This window comes from Phymastichus coffea, unplaced genomic scaffold (genome assembly GCF_024137745.1).
Source record: "Phymastichus coffea isolate CEN01 unplaced genomic scaffold, Cenicafe_Pcof_1.1 PCOF00023, whole genome shotgun sequence".
Taxonomy (NCBI): Eukaryota; Metazoa; Arthropoda; class Insecta; order Hymenoptera; family Eulophidae; genus Phymastichus; species Phymastichus coffea.
Genome location: NW_026706834.1, coordinates 3,237,690 through 3,255,092, shown reverse-complemented (window position 1 = coordinate 3,255,092; position 17,403 = coordinate 3,237,690). Strand labels below are relative to the sequence as shown.

At 35.3% G+C, this 17,403-nt stretch overlaps 1 protein-coding gene across 3 annotated transcripts in view; it reads right to left on the bottom strand.

The window, feature by feature from the left end:
* LOC131675478 (RING finger protein 207-like) overlaps positions 1–17,403 on the bottom strand; it is a 563,120-nt gene that overhangs the window by 434,335 nt on the left and 111,382 nt on the right. The window lies entirely within an intron of this gene.

Here is a 17,403-nt window from a genome sequence, read left to right as displayed (position 1 = left end):
CGAGGTTGTCTCGCGATTAGGTTTCAGAGATTAGTGCTCGTCGACCACACAGCACTTTCTCCTTTACTAATTACTAATACCATATGGTAAAAGAGAAACGCTGCATCTCTGAACAACATCAGCACATTATTGAATAGAATATACACCCGAAATAAATTGAAAAAAAGTGCGTAAAAAATATACGAAATTTCAGGAGATGTATATAGAGTTGTTGCTAAAAAATTTGAAAATTTCCTTAAGGACTATAGGTATCTGAGTAATCTAAAATTAAAAGAAATGGATAAACTTAATAAATATGGAAGCTGAGTATTTACATATGCTCGTCATAAGCCTAAAAAGCAGTCTGAAAAACAGTCTGAAGCATAGACGAATTAGAGTTTTGTTTGTATTCGTTATACGTATTTATTATTGTTAATTTAGATGTAATTTATTTATTATTAAAAAATGTGTTATAATTTTTGTAAATTGTAATATATCGTATCGTTATAATTAACAAATTTTCATGAGTTCATTGAATTGGGAAATTTTCAAAGAAAATCATGAAAGTTCCTTGTGTTTCCGTAAGAATTATAATTTATTAATATATTATGTTCAAACGAAAATAAGTAAATTTCAAATAAAATTGTTAAATTCAATATCATTTTATCATATTCTCTTTTAGACCAATTCTTATTAAATCTGATAAATTATAATGAATGTTGATAAGTTTTCATCAAACGACATTCACATTCTCACGAGATGTCTCTGCTACACTCGAAATATCATTATTCAATATCAATAATGACGAAATTAGAATATTTTTTATTGGCGTCATTGTCTTGATTCATTCAATTATACCCAAATTCATCAAAATTCATCAAAATTACAATTCTCTGTCTATAGTGATTCATGAAATAACATCAAAATTCATCAAAATTACAATTCTCTGTCTATAGTGATTCATGAAATAACATCAAAATTCATCAAAATTATGATTCAATGTGAGCTGGGGCTATATATTCAAGAATAATTCATTCCTAATGGATTCTGCTTATCCTTACCAAATCTCAATGATAATGTAATGAAACGTTGCAAGAATATTTCAAAACCTGCAACGATTCATCATTATTCCATCATTTTTCTACCAATAGTAATCATGTTTAAGAAACTTTCATTAAGATTATTATTGATTCATCAAAAAACATTAGCATTTCTTTATTTGATATCATTTTCGCCAAAATTCCATTAGAATTTTTCTACTAGGGTTTGCAACTAAAATACTTATAATAATAATCAAAAAATTTTAACAAACTTTTGAAATTGAAAATGAGAGACTAGACAAAATAATTGAAGGAAAAATTTATTAGGATGGTGGGTAAAAGCTGCGAATAATCAGTGAGCCGTTGTTACAACTAAACGAGCAAGAGGCGCAGGTATGAGCTGCGATCGATCAGAGAGCGATGGATTGATGCTGCGAACAAGCAAAAACTCGCAGTAGTAAAATAGAGAATAGGCCTATGGCATCAAATTAGGTAAGCAGAGGACGACGCGTATAACGTTGACGAACAGAGAGCAGTGGATAAAAGAGAGCAGCCAATAATGAAAGAATGACAGTAGTGATCTAGACGAGCAGAGAGCGGCGTTAGTGAAGTAAACGAAGACAAGGCGTCGCGTGAAACCTGTATGAGACTTCGATACTAAAGTAAACGAGCAGAAAGAGGCAGATAGACGCTGTGAACGTTAAGAGAGTGATGGCTTTTTTTAAATTTATTTTTACAGCAAAGAATATCCCTTAATATATTAATTGATACAGATGTTACATATTAAAATTAAACATTAAACATACAATTTAAAAAAAATGTTAATCAACTAGCTATTAATCAACTAACAATTTTTTTCAAATAAATAAGTATAAAAATAAACTTATCTCCGGTAGATTTGACAGTTTATTCATAATCAAAGAGGCACGATCAATCATTGAGACATGACTAAGATTACTTCTTTTTATAGGGACAGCAAAAGTAACAGGACGCTTACGTAAAGCTCTAGAAAATATAACAATAATGATCTTTTCATATAAAAAGTCAGAATTTATAAGACCATGACAGATCTTATACAGAAACAATGCTGTCTGATACTTAGTAATTGATGCTACCGAAGCAATACCAAAGTGTTTTGTAGCATCAGAATAGTCATGCGATAAAAAATGCATTGCCTTACTAAAATGATTTGAGAGAAATCGAATAAAGCAACGCTGAACCGATTCAAGTTTTGTTCTATTCTAATGCTGATACGGAGCCCAAACAACAGCTGTATATATCAGAATAGAGCGCACATGGGCATTGTATAAAGCAATCAGTGTACCAGAGTTTCGGAAATCACATGACCCACGTAAAACTGATGATAAAGCCCTTAATGCAGACAAATTGGTTCTAATAATATGATCACAAAAGGTTAAATTCTCATCAAATGTGACTCCGAAATCCTTAAATACTGTAACGCGCTTAAGAGTTGTTCCACAAATTTAATATGTATGGTAAGAAAGCCTCTTGGTATGCTCATATCACATGACTGCACACTTGGAAATATTCACACTCAATCCATTATTCATGCACCAAGAGTGAAATGCGTCAATATTATTCTGAAGCTCATAAACTCGAACATCAACTGAAGCATTTCTGAAAATCTTAGCATGACCCGCATAGAAGAATATCATTGAATATTTGATCGCTGCAAAGCAATCGTTAATAAAGATAATAAAAAATAATGGACCCAGATGAGAGTCCTGCAGAACACCCGATGACGTCATATACGGAAAAGAAAAAATGCCATCGATCAGCACGCGGTACACACGATTCTCCAAATAAGACGTACATCAGCGCAGTAAGATCTCGATATAACCAAAGCATTTCAATTTACTTATAAAAAGCGAGTGACTCACTTGATAAAATACACTAGTTTGATTCGTGTAGACAATATCCATCTCTTCTCCCACATCCAGAACATCAACCAGATACTCAACAAATTCTGCCAGACTTGTGACTGTAGACCGAAAAGGATAGAAACTATGTTGAGCAGGGTTAATACCACGGAGAAACAAGGATGAAATATCAACTATAACCAGACCCTCAAAGAACTTGGCTGGACGATAGTTCATTACATCACTCTTATCACCCTTATTTTTTTACACGGGAATCACATATGACTCCTTCCAGTAACAGAAAATATACCCTACGCAAGTGACTGATAATATAGGATATATAAGGGTTCAACAAGTGCCCTCTTAATCCGTGTAATAAAATACGCTGATAGATTATCAGGCCCCGGCATCAAGGATTCACCAATGACATCCAGGTTTCTCTCTATATCAAGTATACTAAGATTCATTGATGAAAAATAGTTATCATCAACCTTAAAACTCGGAGAACAGACAAGTGAGTCAGACGCTAAAAAAGCTGACGACAAACGCTGGGTGAAAAAATCTGCATATGCTGAGTACCAACCATTACCTTATCACCAAGAGACAATGTTTTAGGATAAGTAGTCCCATCAATATTCCTCCTCGCAAAACATCAAAAACTACCAGGGTCAATGCGAAGAGAGTCCTCAGAGTTACTAACATATTTATAAAATTGCGAACGCTGCAACCTCTTACATGACGAACGCAAGCTACGAAACTCGATAAGAGCATCAACATTTTCACTTGACCTATAAAAAGCATCTACAGTCTTCTTCCTACGGACCATATCTCTCAAGTCATGCGACAACCTGGCTGGATATGTAGATCTTGTTTTCTTCATTCTCGGGTTATGACAGCCAATCACCTCAAATAACGTGTCATAAAACAATTCAATCTTAATATCCAACGGAGCATGTTCATCCAAGAGTACACCCCATTCCACCTCATTAAGTGAACTCATGATGGCCTCATTATTGACTAACCGGAAATTGAAAAAAGGTGGCAGCATCCGTACATCTCTCACAACATTTTACATGATTCAAGTCTAGTATACACTAGATGAGAAGCATGGTGTTCATCAGAAATAGACAATGGATCAAGTAGAGAAAGCACCAATACAGCACTATTTCAGAAGACCAGATCCAGTATATATTTAGCCTTAATGAGTAGACCAATATACCGAAAGTATTGGAGTGACGCCATACAGTAATGCAATCGCTCAACAGATGCACGAATCGTTGCATTTATCCTACGATTTTGAACAAAATCCAAACCGGAGTTTTGTGGCTACGTGCACAGAGGTACATTAAAATCACCCAGTATCATAATTGATGTATCAGAAGAAGAAAAAAAGATACTTTTCAAGGCATGACAATAAGTATCTATAGATGCAGTAAAGGGAACGGCCAACAGAGAACTAATTGGTGATAAATATGCATTCGATAATAAGAGTTTGCAAGGGCAGTTTAGCCATAGAATCAGATACTCTAAATTAAAAGAAGCAGACGATAATATATCATACGAGATCTAAATTTTTAATCAAACAAGCAATCCACCTCCCCGCACTTTGCCACTCTTCATAAAATCTTGATCTTGACAAACATAACTATATCCTGGAATATGAAGTGAAGCGTCATGCACTGATGAGTCAAGCCAGGATTCAACAATTATTATTATATTAGTTTTTGAAAAGCATATGATAGCACTGTGTATAAAGGCTCCCAACTTTGACTTAAGACCGCCTACATTCTGATAATAAATACTGAGCTCTACTGAAGAAGATGAAATAGTTGCATTTATTGATTTTTTTGAGAAGTAATTTTTGAAAACAGCAAAATAAGTCTTGCTGTATAAAGAAAAAAGAGAACTAGATGCTCCTTCTTCCTACAGACCGTTGAGTCTGTTCTGTACAAAGCACTACTAACGAACGCGATCACGGAGGCCGGAGGACTGACTGTTAATCAACACGGCTTTCATAAAGGACACTCGACAATAGACGCAATAAAGGTCACCGAAACTTTCCAACAGGTAAACCGTGTATGTTACCGCACGAGACCACTGATTTTGCTTGTCACATTAGATGTTAGAAATTTCTTTACCCCCACGAGATGGAAGAATAAACTGGGTGCTCTACGAGCTACCTCATGCGGCTGACGAGGGATTACGTACGAGACAGACGGATCATGTACGACATGACTGAAGGATAGGCTAACAGATGCATCACTGCGGGTGTCGTGCAGGGTTCAATTCTAGGAGTTAATTTCTGGAACGCTGTCTACGACGGCCTGGTAAAGAAAACGCCTCACTGGACTCTTACGCCGACGACGTAGTAGTGGTGATTGTTTAGCGCGACCCGGAGTTAGCACAGCACTCTGAATCGGGTCATGCGCTGAATAGACAGGTAGAGTACAGAGTGTGGGCTCTCGGTAGCTTCGAGGAAGACAGAGTTAATCCTGCTGATAAGAAAGAGTTCAAACCCTCATCCTCATATCAGTAGGGATGGAACAGATGCAGACCAAGAGGAATGTGAAATATTTAAGAGAAACTTGGGATACGAAGCTGACCTTTTGGCCCTACATATAGGAAATGGTCAATAAGGCAGCATCGAAGGTTTCTTCACTGTTCCACCTCATGGCAAACACGTATGTGTGAATTGCGACAGGGGAAGATACAACCCACGCGATCATGCTATATGGCGCGGAAATCTGGGATGACACGCTCGACGTTAAGAAATATCGCAAACGATTAATAAACGTACAGAGACAGAGGGCGTTGTGGATAGCGTGCGCCTACAGGACTGTCTCAGCAGAGGCAGTCCTGGTAGTAGCGGTCGTTATTCCAATAGATGTGCCCAAAAAACGGAAACGGACGTACGGGACAAGCGTTGACGTAGGAAGAACCAATGCCGCAGTTGCGGAACGAGAACTAAACAACGGAAACAAACGATGGACAAGTGACGACACGGCAACGTGGACCAGATGCCTAATAAGTGGCCTGATATCATGGACACTAAGAGAGTTCGGCAATGTGGATTTTTACTTGACCCAATTTCGCACTGGACACGGATACTTCATACACCACTTATTCAGACACAATCGAGTACGGACGCCGGACTGCAAATATTGCGGATGTGACAAAGACGATCCTTATCTGTGCGGGAACGGGGAGGCCTGGCTGCGCATTGCTGATGGTGTTGCTGGCCGTCGCTGGGTAACTTCTCGCCGACTTCTTCCGGGTAGCGTCCCTGGCAAGATGCTGATAACAAAGAACTTGCCCTTTGTTCCTCTCACATTCTCGTCTCAGCACCTTGGCGGCGTGTGCGTACGGTTGACCTCTGCACTCTGCATACTGTACTGACTGCACGGCTGACCGACTGAAAACCGGCTAACGTTCGCTTACGCAATCGCCAGTTTCTTTGCTCGCTCTTTTTCTCCCCACTTGACCTACTTACTAGGCAGCGCGCGACCAATGCGCTAATTGGTTACGCGTCGCGTGCCTGCCTAATCCTGCGTAGGGCACGCACACCCCTCTCTCTCTCTCTCTCTTTTTCTAACACTTCTCATTGTCGTTAACTTAATGACTTTGGGCCGGCTTGGCTTCGCTCGGCAATCTCCGTCGCCTGAAACAAAGACCATGCATTAGACGCATTCTTAAATGCGCCCAACGCTGGCCACCGTGCCGTGCCGAGAGAGGGGGAAATAGAGAAAAATACCAACGAGAACAAGCGCAACGCTTGCTCTCGTCACAAACATATACATGCTAACTAAAGTTGTAATGCTAGGTAAGAAAAGACTAATAGAGAATTTATATATATACAAAAACGTTTACATCCTACATTAAATGCCTTTGCAATAGTACAGCACAAAAGCTCAGTTGGAGCCAGTCGTAATAACATAATAAATTAAATTTGCGCTGTTGCCTCATCTCTTAACCAAATTATGACTATTTTTAATACATTTTTATGCATATTCAAACAATGAAATTGCAATATTACTATTATATTTTCTTTATCATAGCGTTATTGAAAAAAATTAAGTGAATTGAAGTATTTATTATAAAATATAAAAAAACAAGTTTTGTTTTCGGCAGTTGCAACCCTGACATTATACATTGAGTAAATTGCAGCAGCCCCCTTATCCCGCACCAACCTAGTGACAATCCTTAAATACAAGTTACAGCATAATTTGTACTAAACCTAAATAACTTTCAAATACTTATAAAAACGTTTTACAACTTAACAGTTGTTGCGGGGGATTTCGGGGGCCTTCACCGCGCTACCGAAGCTCTTCCGCCACAAGGCCTGTTTGACTCCTTATCTCCGATTATTTAGGGCGCCAGACCGCCGTTTGACTAGTGCGATCCTCGGGGATAGGGCCTAATGGGTTCGCGTATTCCGATCTGCTTTTACAGCGACTGCGCAGGGTGGGCAAACGGGTGAGTACTCGCGATCTCCTCTTCTCCAGGCCTCGGTGTCCTACAAATCGTTTCCTATTTGTCTCCTCGCTTGTGATATGTCGGCAGCTCAGATGATGACTCCTTATCTCAGGTCAAAAGTCCGTTCGAATTCGCGCGTATGTTACCTATCGTGGAGTCCAAAAATATAGCGAATCAGCGTTACCCGATTATAACCGCTCGCGGATGAAAATCATCAGCATGCAAATGAGGCAGGGTAACAAAAGTAAATTTTATATAAAGAACAATTAATCATTTTTATTGACTTATTTATTAAATCATAAGCAAGTGGTCGGATTGATTAGAGTTAATATGACTCTGCATAATTATGAAATAGCAAGGACACGAAATAATCGAAATACTAATACTCTTCCGGTCGGTCTTTGATTGACAAAAATGGTGGGATGGTCAACGCAAATAATTAAATCACGAATTTTTAATTCAACTACTTCCAATATTCGCAATAAATTACTATACGGGCGAAAGGTCAGCGTGAATAAGTAAATCACGAGTCTTAATTCGTCTACTTTCAATATTCGCAATAGATTGCTAATTTGGCGAAAGGTCAACGTGAATATCTTAAATCACAAGTTTTCTTTGTCTGATCCTAACTCTCACGTTCGATTCTGATAAATGGCGGACAAGTCAGCGCGATTAATAGGATCAATGATTTTATTCGTCTAATTCTACATTCGCAATAACTATTATATCGGCGAAAGGTCAGCGCGAATAAATGAATCACTGCTTTTAATCTGTATGATCCTAACACTCACGTTCGATTCTACGAAATGGCGGAAAGGTCAGCGCGATTCAATAGGCACCGGCATCGACGGATCCACGCGTCGCGACGACCTACTGCACCGAAAAATCCACTCACGCACTCCGCGATTAATACTAATGAATGGCACTTTGCCTACTTACAGTTTTCCTCGCTGAGGTTCGGCGAACGAAATTAGCGTGAAAATAAGGTGTCTAACGCAATTAATCCTGCGTGACGAGAATATCTGGCGCAAACACTCCTTCTGGCTAGAAGAACAGCGGCAAAATGGACGAGAATCGGCTTTTCGTGGTCAAAGATCGCTTTTCTTCTCCTCTTTCCGAGAAGAAATGTTCGTATTGGTCGGTATGCTAATTCGGATATCGGTAGCGCCCTCCGAATATTTTATCATTGGTCCGTATGTAAATTAGAAGGATACAGCGCCCTCCTTAACTCTCCTACTTTTGTCGTTATTTACCCTCTCTCACGGGAAAGATCTACCCCTATACTCTTATCTATTTTTCTATCCGGACGGAAATCAAATTTTATTCTAATTCGCTTATTGGTCGTGACGTCACCAGCGAATTTCGTCAGAGGTTCGAATTCTGTCGGTCAATTTATTGATTAAATTTAACGAGTAAGAGGTATTTGTCGCTCGCTATTACAATAGGGGGTGTGTTGGTCGCATGCGAATTTTTATAAATTCGGTATTTCTTTCATATTCATTTTCTAATTATAATTTTAATTTTAATTCGTTGTAAATACATGTACATCGTTTCAATTGTAGCGCCTCCATCTTCGCATTTACATATGTAAGCTTGTGTATAGTACCAAGCTTGGCTTAGACTCATGTAGCTATAGTGAGTCGGTAGTAAGTAGTTAGTGGAGAATAAGACTCCGAGCAGAGAGCATCGTTAATTTTGACGTTTGTATACAGACGTATAAAAGGCGTGTTATCGGCTATTGTATAGATTCAGGTTAGTTATTAAGATATCACTTTTATTTAACAATTATTAATAGTTTGGACTAATGTGTAAATATTGTAAATACAGTTATAAACTTCATCTTACAAGAGTTGATTATTGCCTTACCTCTTAGCTCAATTTTAGTTCTTCAAAAATTGATGCTTACAAATCTATACAATGGAGGTTAAAGCAAAATTTTACTTTGTCTCGGAGGCTGGTGCTGACTCAAGGAGCACGGTGGTAAAAGTCAAGAAAATCCAACTGCTGAATCAGGAAGAAAGTTTTTTATTTCCAAAAGATCAGCAAACTAGTACTCAACATAAACCACTTTTCGAAACTCAAATCGTTAAAAATATAGTCAAGAGTTTAAAAGTTCGCAATAAATTTCGCCATGTAACGTTAACATTAACAGACGAACTCAAGGACATTTATTTGGATGAAGAAGGTAATGTGGTGTTTCACGATATCTACCTAGAGGGGATTGACACAAGTCAAGAGGCGAATGAAAACAAAGAATTAACGATGACATCGGAAAGAAAAACAAGTTCGCTGGTAAAGGACATTGTAATTGAAAAATTTAACGGTGAAAATAAAAATGCAAATACGTGGATAACTTTATTTGTACAAGAGTGTGACAGAGTAGGGATAAAAAAAAATAAGTACGCTGAAGTATTAAGATTATTTATGGAAAAATCAGCATTAGACTGGTATAATATTTTTATTATGCAAAACCCTTTATTAAATTGGGAAGTATGGAATAATGCATTTATTGACACTTTCTCTGCACAGTCTTGGACAGATATAGCGTATGCTTACAATTATAAATTTTATAATGGTTCTCTGTTAGAATTTGCTTTAAAGAAAAGACGATTATTGTTAGAAGCCGATGATAGCATGTCGATAAACACACAAATAAATTTAATAGTAATTAGCTTACCAAACTTTGTTCAAAATAAATTAGATAGAAAGTCTATGGTAAATATAGAGGATTTAATGTCAAAGTTAAAACAAATTGGTAAAATTGATAATACAAAGAATGATAATGTAAGTAAGATATCTTCAAATAAAAAAAGACCATGTAATATTTGTGAGAAGTTAGGTTTTAGAAACAGATTTCATTTAGAAAGTTTATGCAATAATAAAGATAGGCAAATAAAAAAAGAAAAGAATGAGAATATTAAAATTACTAATAACAGTGAAATTCAGGAAGTAGTAGCAAGTTCTGAGGCGGCAAAAAACGCATAATTCTCCCACTTATTAAAGTAAAGCTTTTAGCAAACGGATTTCCAGTAATTGGTTTATATGATTCTGGGTCTAATGTTTCTTTGATTAATATTAAATTTTTAAAAGATAAAATAAATATTGAGAATATAATAAGTGGGAGAGATATGATAAAAGGTTTAGCTGGAATAACAAAAACAGAGGGTACGATTACATTAAAAATTAAAATTTGTAATATAGAAAAAAATTTTCAGTTTTTCATAGTTCAGGAAGGAGTTATTGAGAATGAAATACTGATAGGCTTAGATCTCATAGAAAAATTTAGACTTTGTCAAGACGAAAATTTAAAAATATCACAAAAACAAAAAAAGAAAAGTATAGATAAACAAAACTATACAAGTGAATTAAAAAAAAATAAAATAAAAGATATTATAAAAAAACATGAAAGAATTTTTGCAGAAACAAAGTTTGATGTTGGCACAGTGAAAAATTATGAAGCAACAGTAAAATTAACAGAGAATAAGTATATTTCAAAGAAACCTTATAGATGCTCATTTGAAGATAAAATGGAAATAGAAAATCAAATAGATAAATTAAATAAAGCAGATTTAATAGAGGAGTCAAGCAGTCCTTATGCAGCTCCCATAACCATGGTTTTTAAGAAAGAAGAAAATAAAAGATCACGTCTATGTACTGATTTCAAAGAATTGAACAAAATAGTAGTGTCAGAAAGTCAACCTTTTCCAAGGATAGATGATATCACTGTACGTACCAGAGATTGTAGTTTGTATACAAAAATAGATGTAAATTCGGCGTTTTGGTCGATTCTGGTGCGTGCAAAGGATAGGTATAAATTAGCTTTTGTGACACATCATGGACACTGGCAGTGGAAACGTTTACCTTTTGGATTGAAGTCCGCGCCTGCTGTTTTTCAACGAGTGTTAGCAAGTATATTAAGAAAATATAAATTAGATGCCTTTGCAATAAATTATATAGATGATATATTAATATTTTCTAAAAATTATGAAGAGCATGTAAAACATGTTGATCAAGTTCTACAAGCGTTATACGAAGAAGGTTTAAAATTGAATAGAAAAAAATGTGTATTTGCTCAAGAAAGCATAACATATTTGGGACATGAAATAGGACTGAATACTATCAAACCAATCAATGATAATTTGGTGGCGATAAAAAAGTTTCCTATTCCCAAAACAATAAAACAAGTGAGACAATTTTTGGGTAAAATTAATTTTTATTTGGAATTTATACCAAATCACATTGTCTTACTAAATCCTTTGAGAAATTTATTAAGAAAAAATGTAAATTTTGATTGGTCAAAAGAGTGTACACATAGTTTTGAAGCAACAAAAGAATATTTATGCTCTGTTCCGGCGTTAGCAATATTTAATCCAGAAGCTCCAATTTTTATTTTTACAGATGCAAGCATAGAAGGAGTAGGGGCAATATTGAAGCAGCCACAAGAAGATAATGAATTTAAATCGGTATTTTTTTTTTCTAGAAAGTTGAGCGATGCTCAAATGAAAAAAAAAGCCATATTCATTGAATGTTTAGCTATCAAAGAAGCAGTTTTATATTGGCAATATTATTTGATTGGGAAGAAATTTATTATATATACAGACCATAAACCTTTGGAAAATTTTAATATAAAAAAAAGTAACGACACAGATTTATTACAAATTCTAAACTACATATCACAATTTGATTTTGAAATAGTTTATAACCCGGGTAGGGATAATATTGAAGCTGATTGTCTGTCCAGAAATCCAGTTTTGGAATCTCAAGAAGAAACAGAGTACAATTCGATAATTAAAACTTCAAATGTATTACAACTTCAAGATATTCAGCAAAATCAAAAACTGTTAAAAATAGATGATAAGTGCATTATTAAAAATAATATAGTTTATAAAGTTTTAAATAATAGAGAGAAGATATGGATTACAGAAGAATTTGGAAAATCTCTTATTCAAGAAATACATGTTGATCAGGGGCATATTGGTTCCAAGCAATTAATAATAACATTGGGGCAAAAATTTTATTTTAAGAATATGTATAAACATATAAGATTGATTTGTAGATCCTGTGAAACATGCATAAAAAATAAGTCAAGAATAGGTTGTTTTAAAGCACCATTATCGCAACTTGGTCCGGCAAAGAAACCTTTAGAAATAGTGTCTATAGATACAATAGGAGGTTTTAAAAGCAAGAACAGTACAAAAAAATACTTACACTTGGCTGTTGATCATTTTACAAGATCAGCATATATAATAACCTCAAAGACTCAAATTGCGAAGGATTTCATAAACTTAACTAAAAAGATAGAAAAAAATGGAAAAATTAAAATAATTTTAACAGATCAATATCCAGGCATAAATTCAGCTCAATTAAAAAAATATTTAAATGACCGGAAGATAACAATGGTATTTACAGCCGTGGATTGCGCATTTTCAAATGGATTAAACGAAAGGACAAATCAAACTTTGGTAAACAGAATAAGATGCAAAATCTATGAAAATAAAAATAAATCATGGCCTACAATAGCAGAAGAATGTGTAAAAGATTATAATAATACGATTCATAGCTCAACTGGATTTGCTCCTAATTATCTATTGACAGGAGTAAACAATTCATATTTACCAGATGAAATAAATAATAATAATCTGAAAAATTTGGAGGAAAATAGAAAACTAGCTTATATTAAATCAAAAGAAATACACAATAAAAATGTAAAACAAATAGAATATAAAGTAGGTGACTTAGTTTATGTACAAAATGTTAACAAATTAAATAGGAATAAAATGGACCCAATCAGAATTGATCCATTTAAAATAAAAAAAAAAATCTCAAAAACAATGTATCTGTTAGACAGTGGATTTAAAAGAATAATATCAAATATTTTTCATTCTAGTAAATTTGTTCCTTATTTCGATGGGGGGTGTTCTCGGTCTTAGTGAGGGGGATGTAAGCTTGTGTATAGTACCAAGCTTGGCTTAGACTCATGTAGCTATAGTGAGTCGGTAGTAAGTAGTTAGTGGAGAATAAGACTCCGAGCAGAGAGCATCGTTAATTTTGACGTTTGTATACAGACGTATAAAAGGCGTGTTATCGGCTATTGTATAGATTCAGGTTAGTTATTAAGATATCACTTTTATTTAACAATTATTAATAGTTTGGACTAATGTGTAAATATTGTAAATACAGTTATAAACTTCATCTTACAAGAGTTGATTATTGCCTTACCTCTTAGCTCAATTTTAGTTCTTCAAAAATTGATGCTTACACATATAATTCTATTCATCATTTTATATAATCTGTCTGGCTCGCTCGATCTCAGTTTGTCTCGCTCGCTCAATCTCAGTCTATCTCGCTCGCTCGCTCTCAGTGGATCTCGCTCGCTCATGCTCAGTTCATCTCGGTGCTTCAAAATGGCCGCTCGGTCTCTCGCGTGTACGCCTCGTGTTCCCGTAACGGTCGTCGGAGCGCCCCCTGGGGATCGGATCGCGTTCGTCGCTTATTTCGTCAATATCTCCGGTTGTAGTATTCGGGCATGAAAAGGGTTAATTGTTTATTTTAGTGCGCGTTTATTTATTTTTTATGCAGCTGGTTACGTGGCGGCAAGGGACGAGAATGGCTTTCCTGAGGTGTTGCAAATAATGCAACGTTCAGGAAAGGCCTTGTAATGTACCGCATTACACAGTCATAAAAGTAACAATTTCTATTTTAATGAAAGAGACTGATGAAAGGTAAGGTAAAAAAAAATATCTGAATAACTTTTTATAATGAAAAAATACCATTTATCGTTGCTAATATTTTCACAACTAAAGGCTTTACGCGTATTTAAAAAAGTTGATTTCTACGGCTTTCTTTGCGTTTAAAAACGTCGATTCGATCATCAATAGTATTTTTATTATGTTGGTATATATGTCCCTTACATATGCTCACAGTTTCAGCAAGTTTGTATGTTTACTTTTTTTTTGCGAGATAGAAATGTTAGACGTGTATTTTGTGCTCGGCGATTTTCTGCTGTGGAAAAGAATGAATCAAAGTGTTTGCATAAAATTTTATGTAAAAAATGGAATTAAGTGCTCCAAAACACTTTAAATGTTGACAGTGGCATACGGCGAGTCTATTTTAAATAAAAAAAAATGTTTTCAAGTGGTATAAGCTTTTTCAAGATAGCCGAGAAGACACCGACGACGAACCTCGGTCTGGACGCCCCAGCACTTCAATAACTGATGAAAGTTTTGAAGAAGTGAAACAAATGTTGTTAAAAAATCGTCGAATCACTATTAGAGAAGTGGCTGAAGACGTCGGCATTTCTGTTGGCTTTTGGCATGCAATTTTTTCCGAAGTTTTGGGCATGAAACATGTAGCATCAAACTGCTTAATTTTAAACAAAAGGATCGTCGAAGGAGCGTCGCTTAAGAGCTATTAAATGACGTCAATGATGATCCTGACATGCTCAAAAGAGTCATAACTGATGAAGAATCATGAGTTTATGGTTATGACGTCGAAACTAAAGCCCAATCGTCCCAAAAGAAGACCCCAGAAGAGCCAGGACCGAAAAAAGCACGTCAAGTTCGATCAAATTTCAAGGTTTTGCTCACTGTTTTCTTTGATTATCGTGGCGTAGTACATCAAGAATTCTTACCACAAGCTCGTACGGTCAATAAAGAGTATTAGTTTGAAGTTATGTGTCGTTTGCGAGAAGCAATACGAAAAAAACGTCCGGAATTGTGGGAAAACAACTCATGGATCTTGCATCACGATGATGCACCTGCTCACTCATCGTTGCTTCTGTCCAACTTTTTAGCCAATAACAAAATCACAATCATGCCTCAGGCACCATATTAACCGGATATGGCCTGCTACGACTTTTTCCTGTTCCCAAAACTCAATAAACCCATAAAAGAACGAAGATTTGGAACGATTGCGGAAATAAAGAAAAAATCGCTGGAAGAACTCAAGGCTATACCAGAAAGTGCATACCAGAAGTGCTTCGAGAATTGGAAAAAACGTTGGCACAATTGTATTATATCTAAAGGGAATAACTTTGAAGGGGACAACATAAATATTGATGAATAAATAAATATTTTTTCATAAAAATAAAAACTCACCTTACTTTTTGAACACACCTCGTATGTTAAATTAATTGATTCATTCGCAAACTTTTCCTCTCTTTGGTATTTAGTTATGTGAATTTTGAAGCTTGGTTCAGCTTGCTTAAACAAAAGGAGTCTGAATTCAATATAAACATTGCATTTGTACCGTATCACTACACTGCATTGTTACATACTTACAAAAAGAAACTTTATTAAAGACGGCTGGATCGGCCTTCAGTAATTTTCTATGAGCATTTATTTTTTTCCTTTTCTACCGACGAATTACATGGCTTAATATATTTTAGATTAAAATAGAACGAAAATTGTGAACACATATTTCTTTGTGATAGATAATATTTAACAAGAAGACCTTATTAAATTATTTAAATGAAAGACATAAACAAACTTTGGTCTATATTTAAATTAAAATATTTATGATCACGTTCATTTATTTTATGTCGTCGTGTAAAATAATAATTCAATTTAGAATGCGCTAGGTTTTTGGTTATTTTATATATTGAGTACATTATTTATTACAATTAAGAAAATACTATTGTGACGTCGGGGTCACTCTCAGGTACGCTTGGAGTAAGCGTAAACTCAGGGTTGCTCTGATTTGGCTATCGTGTAACACATAAGCCGGGACGAGCAATATTGTTGCGTTGAGAAAACTGTATGCTAGCGCAAAATGTAATAACCAAATGTTATTACGAACACACCAGACTCACGCTTAATGTGTTCTTAAGGGACTTTAATGAAAATTCACCAGACTCACGCTTAATGAATTTCTAAAAAACGAATTGCTTAAAGAAAGAAAAGGATAGCCAGATATAAGGTTTTACTTACTTTTATTTTATTTAATTGCTTATTATTAAGGCTGCGCTCTCTCTGCTCTTTGACCTCTTTCTCTCTCTTCTGGATGTAGTTGGGTGACTTCTTAATTGAATTTTGGCTGACTTTTTCTTCTTTGATGCTTCCTCCAGCACTCACTCACTGGTAATCACTTCTTGTTAGGCACTTCCTGGTGCTCACTCCACTCCTCCAGTCTTGTACAGAGCTTTTTATAAGCAGTGGGTGGTTGGGTGGAAATCCCTTTCCTCAGGCCCATGAAGCGATAACGGCCAAATTTTGTATTGGTGGAAAATTTTCTAATCATATCTAGGATTTCTTTATTGGTCTGTGGGCGTAAATTTTCAGAGAGAGAAAGGGCGGTCCCTTTTAAACTTGGGCCCTTTTCTCCAGAGATGGCTCTCGGAGTGCCACTTTTAAGAGCAAGAATAACGCTATAGTTTATAATTACTTATTCAAAATCATACTAAACTTAGTTAATTTTAACGATACATTATTACAATAATTCAATTATTATAAATATTTAGAAAAATTCAAAACTTCTACGATTTATTATAAAACACATTATTGTTCTAATATAAAATTATTTATTGGTTATTTGATGACTAAAAGATGCGCATTATAATAACTTACAAAATTGATTAAAATCTATTTAATATTACGGATATTTTCTTAAAATTCGGTGGAAAAAAAAGAAAAATTGCATTTTTATGGTCCCCTTCCATTATCAGCGCGATAACACTTGACGATGTATACGCGATGGTCGTAGGCTCCTGTCAACACATGCGCGTGGGACAAAGCAGGATAGAGCGTCGATTGTAAGGCCGAGTACGCAGGCTCGAGCCACTATCAAAGTTTATATAAACACTTTATTTCGAATGCGTTTTCATCGTGGGAAATCAGGAAGGTTCCCACTCCGTTCGTTATATTTAATAATTAAATTAATCTAAAAAAAAAACTAAGTTACGGCTGGCCGTCACACTATCTTTCTTGGACAATTCAGGTAATGTATTAAATACTTGTTTACGTTATTTCATAACGTTTTTGATTTATATCTTAAATTTCATATGTATTATTATTTTTTATAATGATTCATATTTA